Source organism: Thamnophis sirtalis, unplaced genomic scaffold, assembly GCF_051295495.1.
Source record: "Thamnophis sirtalis isolate CommonGarterSnake01/CBP01778 unplaced genomic scaffold, rThaSir2_p1.2 scaffold_8, whole genome shotgun sequence".
NCBI lineage: Eukaryota > Metazoa > Chordata > Lepidosauria > Squamata > Natricidae > Thamnophis > Thamnophis sirtalis.
In genome coordinates, this window is record NW_028261388.1 from 55,857,948 (window position 1) to 55,871,268 (window position 13,321).

Below are 13,321 nucleotides of genomic sequence, written 5' to 3' on the forward strand. Positions count from 1 at the left end.
TATAGTGGAAATACACCAAGGGGAGGAGGAGTAGGAAAGAAGAAAGATGGGTAGAGAGGGATGGGAGAGAGGGTGGGGGGAAGGTGAAAAGGAAGGGGGGAGCGGATCTGGAGAGAGAAGTGGTAGAGGGCGAGGGGAAGTAGGGTAGAGGGGGATGATGGAGGGAAGATAGAAAGTTGGAGGGTGGTGGAAGAAAGAGGTGTATGGAAATGGAAGAGGTATATTGGGCTTTTATTTTCTGGGGCATTGTTGACAAGAGGAATTGATGCAATTATTGTTTAATACTGTATGGTGTATACATGTGAGTGTATGAAAATGAAAATAAAATATACTAAAAGTAATAATAATAATAATAATAATAACAACAACAACAACAACAACAACAACAACTCCGCCATTTCCAGTCCCAAGCCCGGATGAGAAAGGAGGAGGGTTGGGGTCAGGTTGGCATCTGATCCTGTAAAAAAAAAAACCCGCCAACCCATACAATATGGTGAAAAAAACAAATAAGAATTCCATACCGCATCGGTCGTCGCACGGGTTAACGGCGTTGTTGGGGTCCCTGGACATCCGTCGACAAGTGGGCTACAAGTGGACCAGCCAACAAAACAACAAAAATATAGTGCAGATGAAAACCATGCCATAATGGCCTGTTACTACAACTCAGAGCCAGAAAAAAGAAGCTATTTAAAGCGAATGTATGAATTATGGAAACAACAATATCCAGATTCCAATGTTAGTGAACAACGACTAGCAGATCAAAGGCGATTTATTATACGGAATAAAGTGTTTAGTGAAGTTGAACACGAGGAAATTCAGGCAAATTGCAAAACCCAAAAAACAATATCACAAGCGGAAATAACTGATATTCAAGACACAACTAAAGACATTATAGTAGAACTCCCAGAAGAAGCTCTCGGGGAGGAAATAACATCACCACCACTAGAACCAGTTATCACTGAACCAACTGATGAACTAACTCAAAAAAAAAAAAAGGATAAGATCATGGAGCATTTTCTGCTTAATGAGGAAAGGCAACATTTACCATCACTAAAAACTGTGCCTAAGAAAATTTTGGCCCCTATCATGAAAATGGTTAATGCAGTGTTTTCAACAATTGAACCGGGATCCATCTTGGAAACAAACCAGTTAATGTACAGCGCAGCTGTAATAGTCACTAATGAACTAGGCATTAAAATTAAAGTACCTAGTTACACAACAGAAAAAGCATCAAAGCCAAAGTGGAAAATCCGTTTAGAACAAAAAATCAAAAAATTAAGGGCAGATGCTAGTAACTTAAAAAACATGCATGAGCAACGGCTTAAAAACAACAAAATCATAGATCGCCTAATCAGAAGATATAGATTGGATACAAGAAACATCAATGAAGCTGTATAGATTGTAAAACAGCAGATAACAGCAACAGCTAGAAAAATTGAAAGATATGAGGCACGAATCATCCAATATAAACAAAATCAGCAGTTTCGATCAGACCAATGGCGTTTTTATCAAAGTCTTAATGTGAATGGTGACACCAAAAGTGAAAAACCAGAAAAACAGGCCACAGTTGAATTCTGGAAAGAATTGTGGGAAAATGCAAAGGACTACAACAAGGAAGCAAAGTGGATACATGACTTTGAGAAAAGCATTGGCAACAAACAAATGCAAGTATTAGAAATAACAACTGAGATGGTCAAAAATCGAGTAAAAAAGGTAAAGAATTGGACATCACCTGGAAAGGACCAATTACATGGTTTCTGGCTCAAATATCTGACCAGTTTACATGCAATATTGGCCGGGCAACTGAATGAAATTTTACAAAAGGGCCAAATTGATGAATGGTTGACAACTGGAAAAACATACTTGATTCAGAAAGATGCAACTAAAGGAACAACACCTGAAAACTACAGACCAATAACATGCTTGCCAACAACCTTCAAATTACTCACAGGCATTATTGCAGATAACATGATGGATTATTTGGAAACAAACAACATCTTGCCAGTAGAGCAAAAAGGCAACAAAAGAAGGAGCAGGGGCACAAAAGATCAGCTTCTAATTGATAAAATGATATTAGAAAATTGTAAGAACAGAAAAACGAACTTGAATATGGTCTGGATTGATTACCCAACTGTTGAACTTCTCTGGCCATCCAGTCCATTTGACTAGAAACTCTCTGCGTCTCCCCGCCCTCTTTTTTTGGATAATTTCCTCAAAGTAAAAAGCCCTCTTTTCACCTGTGTAATCATTTAATCTATACACCACTCTTCCCCCCCCTTGTCCCCAGTTCTTTGATGATGAATATCTCATCTGTTTGCTGATAGCCCTTTTCAAACTTATCCTTCAGTCTGGAGACCCTAACATGTTCTCCCACCTTAAGACATTTTTCCTTTCTTCTACTTTTTAAACCTACCCCATAAAGCCTCATCCACACACCACTTTTGTTAGACAAATTTACGGTGTTAGGAACAGTCCCGATGCTACGATGGTAAGTGTTATTGTACTCCTGAAGAGTATCTGCCAAAATGTCCACATACCGATGGGTATTTCTAGCTGTGAAATATCTCAAGGTTGTTTTTAAGGGTTCTATTAAACCTCTCTATAACGGCTGCTTTAGTTTCACTATGAGTGACAAAATGATGAATGCCATAACATGCCAAAAGTTTCTTCAGCGGGGTATTCAAGAACTCTTTACCAGCATCTGTCTGTATTTTTCAGGGTGTGCATCCTGTTTCAAAGATATTCTGGAAGGCGGATGTAACTTCCCTCCCTGATTTATCAGATAAAGGGGAGGCCCAGGCATATTTAGATAACACATCGATAACTGCTTAGATGTACTTTTTTCCATGGTTCTCCTTAGAAAATTTGGAGACATCTATGAGGTTGGCCTGCCATTGATGATCTAAACCAGACACTACTGTTTTATTTCTAGGAAAATTAATTCTTGCAGGCTTATGAAGCGTGTAAGCATCTTGCCCTGAAAGCCACATCTTGACTTGCTTCATGGTCAGGTTTTTATCATGTTTTCCAGCTTCCTGAAAAGGGGTATTTACACCTCCACAACTCCCTACACATCCTGGTGTATAATAAATATGGCTTAGAAGCTTTTCATGCATCATTATACTGAAAGAATACTGACAAATGGGTAAATTGTTGACTTTAACACAATCTTTTATTGGTTATACAGAGTTCAGAGGGGCATGGCACCTTCATCAGAAAAATATCCCTCATCACCACTATCAGAAGCAGAATATAGAGGGGCATAACACGCTAATTTACAATTCGTTGACTTGTCTGTATTCCACAAATCATGTCCACAGCTCCAAGCAAACCAGTTTGTACAAAAATTGCAGCTCTTTAGCTCACTGGGTAGATAGCGTGGTCTCTGGGATAGCTCAGAATCCCAGAGACCACTTATAGTCTAGATCAGAAAAATCTGCAGAAGCTTTATAACTGCGGCAATTACCACTAGAATATAAAATCGGGGTGTCTTGAAGTGTTTGCTGTCTAGATGTTATTATTTTGGAGTCTGCAAAATATAAAGTGCATCTTGTTAGTGGAGCTATCCATTCCAGTGTCATTAACAATATCATAAATAAAAAACATATTTACTTACCATTGCTGGGAGATAATGAAGCATCATTCGCTGTTTTACATACTGTCTGGTAAGTACTCTGCACCTCATAGTTAAAATTACAACACACCATGCTGCAGCCGTGCAAAACGGGTCTGAATAAAAAAAATTCTTTATCATAACCCTTGCAACAGGGTTTGTTGCATTCTGACGTCTGGCGTCTTGTATCAGAGCATGTGATGCTGGCATTTGCTGTTGTTTTAAAAACATCTTTGGAATCAAAGGTTGCCATCTTCAAGAGACTGCTGGAATTAAGGACCTGCACAAACTACCAGCTCTTGTAATGACAAGTCCTTGAGCCTTGTGCATGCCCAGAATCACAGGGGATGGGTGAGTGGGTATGACATGCCTGGGCATGACCCAGGCATGCCTGAACAAGGCTTAACCTCTACATGCCGCCTGGCTGCTTGCCTCTTATGAACATTTTAATTCCTGTTAATATTCCTTGTCTTTTCCTGTAGGTGGGCTTCAAATTACAAAGATAAAAACCAGCTGTGGAGTTTAAAAGGGGCTGTGTTTTTTTCCCCTGCCTTTGAGGAAATGTTTTTAAAACCACCTAGAAATAAATACCTTTTAGAAAACAAAGGTGGGTTAAAGGCAGGCCCTGTCTCCACAAAAATTAAAACCATCATCGCCTAGAAATAAATACCTTTTTAGAGAAAAAAAGTGGGGTTAAATGCAGGCCCTAGGTGCTCCCTCCCCCCAAGCTTTTGAGGCATTGATTTTAAAACTCCACAAAAATTAAAACCACCATTAGACTAGAATGATTAGAAATAAAAAAACACTTTTTATTATTTTACAAACCCTCCCCCCCCATTCCATAGAATTAGTCTAGGGTTAACCTAATCATGTACCCAGGGGCTTGGCATCTTTCTTGATGGGGTTAGGTTCAACACATCTTATCTGAAAAAATGGGGCTAGGATAAGATGACCAGACGTCCCGCTTTTGGCGGGACACCCCCGCTTTCCAATGCATTTTCCCGCATCCCGCACGCTTTTTTAAAAAGCACGCTTTTTTTGGCGCTCGCAGCTCCCGCCCATCAGCTGCTAGCTTGCTGGGCTGGCTCATCGTTCTGTTCTCTATCCTACCAGATGAGCCAGCCCAGCAAGCTAGCAGCTGATGGGCGGGAGCGGCGAGCGCCAAAAAAAGCGTGCTTTTAGCCTTTTACCTCCTACAAATTTAAGCCAGCCCAGCCTGCCGCTCACTGATTGGATTGGCCTGGACTCCAGCCAATCAGTGAGCTGGCTGGGATGGAAAATTTTCAGCACGCCACGTGCTGAAAATTTTCCATCCCAACCAGCTCACTGATTGGCTGGACTCCTTAGCTGAGCACGCCTGCGCGAGTCTCCCATTTCATTTCGTCTTTGTTTTGGGGTTGCAGCTGCGCTTACTCACTGGTGAGTAAATCATGTTCATGTTATGATTTGGTACCGGTGGGAATCGGGAGGCGCTGGGGGGAGGAGACAGCCCTCGTCTCCTCCTTCTCCCCCTTTGCGGAGTTCACAGCCAGCCCCTGTGCTGCGCTGGCATGGGCAGCAAAGCTCTGGAACCAAGTGGAAGTTCTCGGGCGGCTGCTCCCTCACTCTCCTGCTGTGGAGTCCGTTTGGAGTCCGTTTCAGTCATCAAGATAACTTCCACTCGCTTCCGGGGCTCCCGCCGCCTGGCAGAAGCCCCTGAACCACGTGGAAGTTCTCGGGCGGCTGCTCCCTCGCTCTCCTGCCGTGGAGTCCGTTTGGAGTCCATTTCAGTCGTCAAGATAACTTCTACTCGCTTCCCGGGCTTGTGCCACCCGGCAGAAGCCCCGGGACCCAGTGGAAATTCGCTGCGCGAGGTGAAACGACCGGCAGCAGCCTCGCTCTCCTGCCGCGGCTTCTGTTTCAGTCGCGCAGAAAACTTCCATTCGCTTCCCGGCCTTGTGCCGCCCGGCAGAAGCCCCGGGACCCAGTGGAAATTCTCTGCACGAGGTGAAACCGCCGGCAGCAGCCTCGCTCTCCTGCCGCGGCTTCTGTTTCAGTCGCGCAGAAAACTTCCATTCGCTTCCCGGGCTTGTGCCGCCCGGGACCCAGTGGAAATTCTCTGCGCGAGGTGAAACGGCTGGCAGCAGCCTCGCTCTCCTGCCGCGGCTTCTGTTTCAGTCGCGCAGAAAACTTCCATTCGCTTCCCGGGCTTGTGCCGCCCGGCAGAAGCCCCGGGACCCAGTGGAAATTCTCTGCGCGAGGTGAAACGGCTGGCAGCAGCCTCGCTCTCCTGCCGCGGCTTTTGTTTCAGTCGCGCAGAAAACTTCCATTCGCTTCCCGGGCTTGTGCCGCCCGGGACCCAGTGGAAATTCGCTGCGCGAGGTGAAACGGCCGGCAGCAGCCTCGCTCTCCTGCTGCAGCTTCTGTTTCAGTCGTGCAGAAAACTTCCATTCGCTTCCCGGGCTTGTGCCGCCCGGCAGAAGCCCCGGGACCCAGTGGAAATTCTCTGCGCGAGGTGAAACAGCTGGCAGCAGCCTCGCTCTCTTGCGGCCAGCGTCCGTTTCAGTCGCTTCCCTTGTCCGTCTTGATTGCTGGAAGCAGTAACAAACGGCGCGTCCGCTCCGCAGCGCCCTGACAACCACCCCAGCCGGCGGCTACCGGGCCTCGCTGGAGTCAATTGCAAAACTGCGTTCAGCGCTTTGAGGACCTGAGGCATCTTGGGAAATGTAGTTCCCTATCAGAAAGAATGGAGTACCTGCGAATTTGTAACAACATAATATAACTTGGTGCTTCGCAGGTTACGAAAATCTCGTTTGATTTGCACACTGTTTTTTAAAAGTTAGATAAAGAAATTATGCTGTGAAAGTGACTAGATAGCCCCCCCTCCCCTTCCTGTGTGCAAGAAAGGGAAGGAGAGGAAGGAAGGAGGGAGGGGGGAGGAAAAGAAGAAGGGAGGGGGGAGAAGATGGAAGGAGAAAAGATGGATGGAAGGAGAAAGAATGGAAGGAGAAGGAGGAAGATGGAAGAAGAAAGGAAGAAAAAGAAGAAGGGAGGGAGAAGGAAGGAGGTAGGAAGAAAAGGGGAAGAGAGGGAAAGAGCAGAAAGACAAAGAGGATGAAGTTGATAGGCAAGAGGAAGGGGGAAGGAAGGGAAAAAAAGAGGGAGAGAGGAAAGAAGAAAGGATGGAACTAGAAAGGAAAGAAGGGAAGGAGGGAGGAAAGGGGAAGACAGGGAAAGAGCAGAAAGACAGAGAAGGTGAAGGTAGATAGGCAGAAGGAAGGAAGAAGCAAGAAATAGGAAAGGAGGGAAGGAGAAAGGAACAGAAGCGAAGAGGAAGGGAGAAATGGAAAGAGCAGAAAGACAGAGAAGGTAGATAGGCAAAAGAAATGAAGCTGAAAGAATGGAAGGAGGAAGGAAGAGAAAAAAGGAGGAAGGGAGTGAGTGAGGAAAGGAAATGATGGAAGGAGAAAGGAAGGAAGAGAGGGAAAGAGCAGAAGACGGATAAGGTGAAGGTAGATAAGCAAGAGGCTTCACACTTAGCGACCGTTGCAGCATCCTCATGGTCACGTGATCAAAATTTTCTTTGGCAACAGACTTGTATTTATGCTGGTTTCAGTGTCCTGGGGTGACCTTTTGACAAAAAATAAAATTTTTAATCAAGCCCCCCCCCCCCCGGTCAATGATGTCCCTCTTTACCAATCTGAAAATCTGGTCACCTTAGGCTAGGATCTTGCACCACCCCTTATCTGTTAGGGCTACTCATGCTTACCATGATGGGCTTAGGCCAATACAAAATATCCGATTAGGGTTATGACCTTGTGAGTCCTGCACCACATGGGGTCAATTATGCACATCACATCCAGGGAGGAGGGCTATGCACATCATATCCGGAGGGTGGGGGCTATGCACGTCACTTCCGCTTAGGGGCATGATCTGGTGATGTAATCAGCATGTGGGTTTGTTTACTTTGATGACATAACTCATCAAAAGAACTGCCTACTGCCAATTACCTCCACCAGACTGATTCGATTGCATCGATTAGGCCTCCTCCGAATCCCATCTTCTAGCCAGTGCAAACTGGCAACTACCCGGAGGAGGGCCTTCTCGGTGGCTGCTCCGTCCCTTTGGAACGAACTCCCCGTGGAGATTCGGACCCTCACCACCCTCCAATCCTTCCGCGCTGCTGTAAAGATCTGGCTGTCCCGGCTAGCCTGGGGTTAAGATTATAGCCCCACTCGAATGGTGTAATTGTTGTGTTTTTTCTCTTTTAATATGCTGTATTGTTTATTGTTTGTTGTTTTCCCCTCCCTTTTGAATTGTGAGCCGCCCTGAGTCCCCTTAGGGAAAAGGGCGGCATACAAATAAAGGCAAAAGTAAAGTAAAGTAAAAGTGATAATTTTCATTAAAAAAAGGTATACATTATCTACTGACCAACTGTCTGCAAGGAATATATATCGTTCCATTCCCCACTATCCTATCAGAGGTGAAGAAGTTTCTTGGGTGACAAGCAAAGCATCAAAAGAAAAAACAAGAAAGTCCAGATGCCTCCTGAAAATGCACCTTTGGCATCTAAAGGCTCTTCCTCATAGCAATAGCAATAGCAATAGCAATAGCAATAGCAGTAGACTTATATACCGCTTCATAGGCCTATCAGGCCTCTCTAAGCGGTTTACAGAGAGTCAGCATATTGCCCCCAACAATCTGGGTCCTCATTTTACCCACCTCGGAAGGATGGAAGGCTGAGTCAACCCTGAGCCGGTGAGATTTGAACCGCTGACCTGCTGATCTAGCAGTAGCCACCTGAATATGTTTTCTTTGTCTTTGAAAATATATTAACATAAATTGTGCTGCCCATCACAGATATGTCTCAGCAATGAAGCCAAGCAGTGTTGCTCCCTCATACAATCTAATGAGTAGGGCAGTGACTGGTGGATTTCCTGCCTTCCCATTCCCATGCACCTACCATTGCTACCAATGGGAAAATCACTGTCTTCTGAACCTGGAGAGGAGCAGTTAGAAGTTCAAGCCATATTTTATTCTTTTTTTGTTCATTTTTTAATTTTTTACTTTGTGCTTTTTTCTAACAAGACTACTGATTTCCTAGGACTACTGGTTTTCTAATCATTTAAAGGAAACTGCCATCTATTTGTCATATGGATTACTGCAGTATCAGATGTTATGCCATAGGTAAAAATGAAATGCTCATCCTTAAATTCCGCATCACATCCTTATCCTTATCCTTTGTCATGCTGATGTCTACTGGACACAAAAATGATTTTAAAAATTAAGTCAAAACTGGGACATTTTGGCAGCAATTTGTTCAGCTCAAAATGCTAGTTAGTTTCTTAATAGCCAAATCCTGTATACCAGGAAATAATTACCAATTGATTTCCTTTTATTTTCTTTTAAGGTTTTTTTATTTTTTCATTTTCATAACATATAATCACATGTATGCTATTGCATAACCAACATCATATCGTATTATTAAATGTTTACATCAATTCATCTTCCTAACAATTCCCAAAAACCGATTATTGGCTCTTCTGCTCTCCATACACCATATTTGTACTTTATCCCTCACTTTCTTCTCCTTCTCTCCTCCCCCTCCCTACCTCCTTTCTTCCCTGTCATCCTTCCCTTCTCAACTTCCCCTTCCTCTCTCCTTCTCCTCCCTCCCTTTACCATTCATATCTCTCCTCCTTTTCCCCACCTTGCCCTCTTTCTTATCCCTCTCTTCTTCCCTTACCTTTCTCCTCTACTTCCCACTCTTCATCTCATTTACGTGGTGCATTTCAGCTTCTGAGCGAGCTCCATTTTATGTTGATGGTATTTATAATCCCTTTTCAACATACATATTTTTTCACTCCTTTTTAGTAAAAAAAATAACAGAAAAGTATACATACATAGTCATTGTGTTTTTAACCCCCTCCCCCCAACCTAATTTTGGCCGAGCTGTAGACCTGGTTACAGTTTCCCACTATTCTCATCATTACCTTTATATATACATCCTTACATGCCCCCAATTTGTGATTCTATCTTTTTATCCCAATAATTTCCCATTGTAGATATATGTCATGTTTCCTCTCCATTTTTCCATACGTTGGATTAGATTACCCTTAATTGTCTCTAGATGGCAATCCTCACTGTTCAATGTTCGTTACACTTCCCTTAATCTATTATATAAAATAACAAGCAGTAAACATCTCAGTTTGTTCATCATCTTAAAAGTTCTATATATGTCCATGTTTCATATATTTTGACCCATGCTTAGTTGTCCTTCTATTGTCATATTCAATCAATTTGCAACTCAATTTAATTATCATGTTAAAAGATCGTTGGCTTACCTGAACGGTCATTCTCGGGGCACTGCACAGATCCTCCCTGACAGAAAGCGCTGCCAGCTCGGACACCCTGCGTGCAGACGTGATAGCCACCAAAAAGGCAGTCTTGATGGTTAGGTGGCAGAGACTGGACGTGCGCAGAGGCTCAAATGGAGGTTTCGTTAGAGCTTTCAAGACAAATGGCAGGTCCCAGGACCAGTGAACTGCCGGACGGCTGATGTTTGCAGCCCCTTTGAGAAAACTCTTAATCTCAGGGTGTTGACTCAGAGAACGAGAGGATCCCCTGGCCAGGATGGTGGACAGTGCTGCAATCTGATGTCTAAGTGTATTAACCGCTAGACCCTTATCCAGACCCTCCTGCAAAAAGTCTAGGGTCTGGGGAATGGAGGCTGAAGAGTCCACAATGCCCCTGGCCTTGCACCACTGAGAGAAGGCGGCCCAGGTGGCATCATAGATCCTGGTAGTCGAAGCTCTCCTGGATGCTTGAATCGTTCGAATGACCTGGTCAGAGAAGTTCTGCTTCCTCAGGAGTTCCCCCTCAAGTGCCAGACGGCTAGCTGCAGCCACTGGGGGTCCGGATGACTGATGGCCCCTTGGCTGAGGGATATTTGGTCCTGAGGAATTCGCCACAGTCTCTGAACTGAGAGGCTGACCAGGTCTGTGTACCAGGGTCTTCTGGGCCAAAAGGGAGCCACCAGAAGAAGGCTGCTCTTTCGGCCAGGAGCTTGCTCACCACCTGAGGGATAAGAGGTAGAGGAGGGAACGTATATAACAGTCCCTGAGGCCACTCGGACCTCAGTGCGTTCGTCCCCTCCGCCAGAGGTGAGTGGTAATGGCTGAAGAAGCATGGGAGATGTGTGTTGGTGTGTGTGGCAAACAGGTCTACTTGTGGTTTGCCGAATCTCCTCATGATCTGCTGGAACAGGTCCGGGTGGTCGATGCGTTGGCAGCTCAGCCAATCTGCCTCCCGGTTGCTGGTTCCGGAGATATGATCTGCACTGAGAGAAGCCAGGTGATGCTCCGCCCACCTGCCCAGAGTCCCCTTTACGTGACTGGCAAACCTTTGCAGTGCGAGTCAGGCCGCCCTCAGTTCCAGCCAGTGGATGCTGTGGGCAGCCTCCCTCTGAGTCCACTGACCTTGGGCAAGCTGACCCTGACAATGGGCACCACACCCCAGAAGGCTGGCGTCCGTGGTGACAATGACTCTTTCTGGTTCCTTGAATAGGCAGCCCTTCCTGACTGCCTTGGACCTCCACCAGGCCAGAGATCGGATCACCTTCCATGGGAGCCGAATGCGCCTGTGGGAGTTGCTGATCTTCGCCCTCTGCATCGGTAGCAGAAACCACTGCAGCTCCCTGCCATGGAGACGGGCCCAGGGGACCACTTTCAAGCACGATATCATGATCCCCAGGAGCTGAGACAGCTGGACTATCAGCACCGACCTGGAAAGTCTGCAGCGCTTCACTCTATGCCTCAGGTTGGACAGCCGATCTGGCGACAGAAATACCTGGCAGGAGGAGGAGTCGATGACCGCACCCAGATGCTGAATGCGGGTGGACAGCCGGAACTGGCTCTTCTCCAAGTTGACAGAGAAGCCATGGTCCTGCAGCGTCTGCACAGTCAGTGTGACATCGCGGTGAGCCTGCTCGGTGGTGAGAGAATGGATAATTATATCGTCCAAATAACATTCCAGACGGACCGGATGGCTGCGGAGATGGGCCATTAACACTGCCAGTATCTTGGTAAATGTTCTGGGTGCTGATGATAACCCAAAGGGAAGCGCTTTATATTGATAATGCTTCCCTTTGGAACAAAACCTCTTTGAGATCTATTGAGGTCAATAGGTCCCCCTCCGTCACACAGTCCAGGATGAAGTGGAGCGACTGCATCTTGAACCTTTTGTAGGCTAGATGCTGATTCAGGCTTTTGAGGTCCAAGATGGCCCTCCACCCCCACCCCACCCCGAGCTCTTCGGGACTAGGAAGAGGATGGAATAGAACCCCCTCCCCTCCTGATCTCTGGAGACTGGTTCTATGGCCTCTATCTGGAGGAGATGGAGGATCTCGGCCCGCAAGTGATCCCTCTTTTCTAGGTTCCTGGGGGTAGGACAGCGAAGGAACTTCCTCTGGGGAAACATTAGAAAGTCCAGCACTAGGCCCTTCTGAATGGTGCTGAGGACCCACTTGTCCAATGTTATCTCCTCCCACCTGTCGGCCAATGTTCTCTCTAATTTTTTTTAAGTGTGAGCAGAAAAGTATAGTGTTTGAGCGGCATATTTTCATGCCTGAGCACCTGAATTTTTTTCACATATGTCACCTAAGACAACAACAAAATCAGTATTATTTGAAACTCAAAGTTATGTTTATTCAAGGTACCCGCTTAATTAAAAGTGTTATATAATATCAGTATCACTTAACAACGCTCCTGCTTAGCAACCAAAATGTTGGCTCAGAAAGTCTGGCATTTGAAGCACGCAAGTCTTAAAGCTGTTGTTACAAGACCCTTGCACCCCTAACCCTTTAGGGAAAAAAACTCCAGGGGTCTTCAAACGTGACAGCTTTAAGACTTGTGGACTTCAACTCCCAGAATTCCTCCCTGAGGGGAATTATATATTTGGACTGTTTCATAGTTACATTAGAGAACTACATTGTTAGAACTTAGCACAAAAGATACCTTTTATCTGAAAATCCAAATAGAGTAAACCTGCTATTATCCCAGAGCACTAATGTCATTTGTCCCAATCTGTTTTACGAGTCTGTATTAAAATAGATAGAAATATTTTCACTAAATTTTGTAGATCTATATTTCAGGAACCTATCAGAAGTTAGGGCAAGATAAGAATGGAAGAATGAATTTTGTTGCAGGTCATGGGGATTTTTTCAGCATCTTAAAAGTGGAGCGCATGTGCATTGAACTAGCAATACCCATTTAATAACAAAAGGAAATGGCTGAATTAAATTTGGTAAAGTTGCAAGCGAGCTGTAAAAAGCTTGTGGTTTTTAAAATCATAGAATCAGAAGGGATACTGGAGGTCTTCTAGTCCAGCCCCTTTTCCAAGGCAGGAGTCTATATCATCTGAGACAAATGGCCGTCCAGTCTTTTGAAAACCTGTAGCAAATGAATTAAGATTCCATTGATTTTAATTGTTCTTACTGTCAGATTTCTCCTTATTTCCAGCTTGAGTCTCCTGACAAGTTTCCATTGCTTCTTGTCCTGTCCTCAGGTGCTATTGCTGCCACCTCCTCCTCCTCCTCCTCCAACAGCACCAACACATTTGCTGCCCAGCGCTGCGGCTGAGGTGAAGCCGCCAAAGCTCCCGCTGGTGCCCCCGCAGCGTTGGGCGGAAATCTGGGAGTGCTGTTGGAGGAGGAGGAGGCGAACCAGCCTG

General features: G+C 45.4%; 1 long non-coding RNA gene across 1 annotated transcript; it reads right to left on the bottom strand.

Moving 5' to 3' along the window:
* Positions 1-3,146: 3,146 nt before the first annotated feature.
* On the bottom strand, positions 3,147-4,075 carry LOC148044418 (uncharacterized). Its single transcript, XR_015697585.1, has 2 exons — positions 3,617-4,075; positions 3,147-3,529 (listed from the first exon to the last, which is right to left on the bottom strand). It is a non-coding gene; the product is annotated as an uncharacterized LOC148044418 (long non-coding RNA).
* Positions 4,076-13,321: the final 9,246 nt, after the last annotated feature.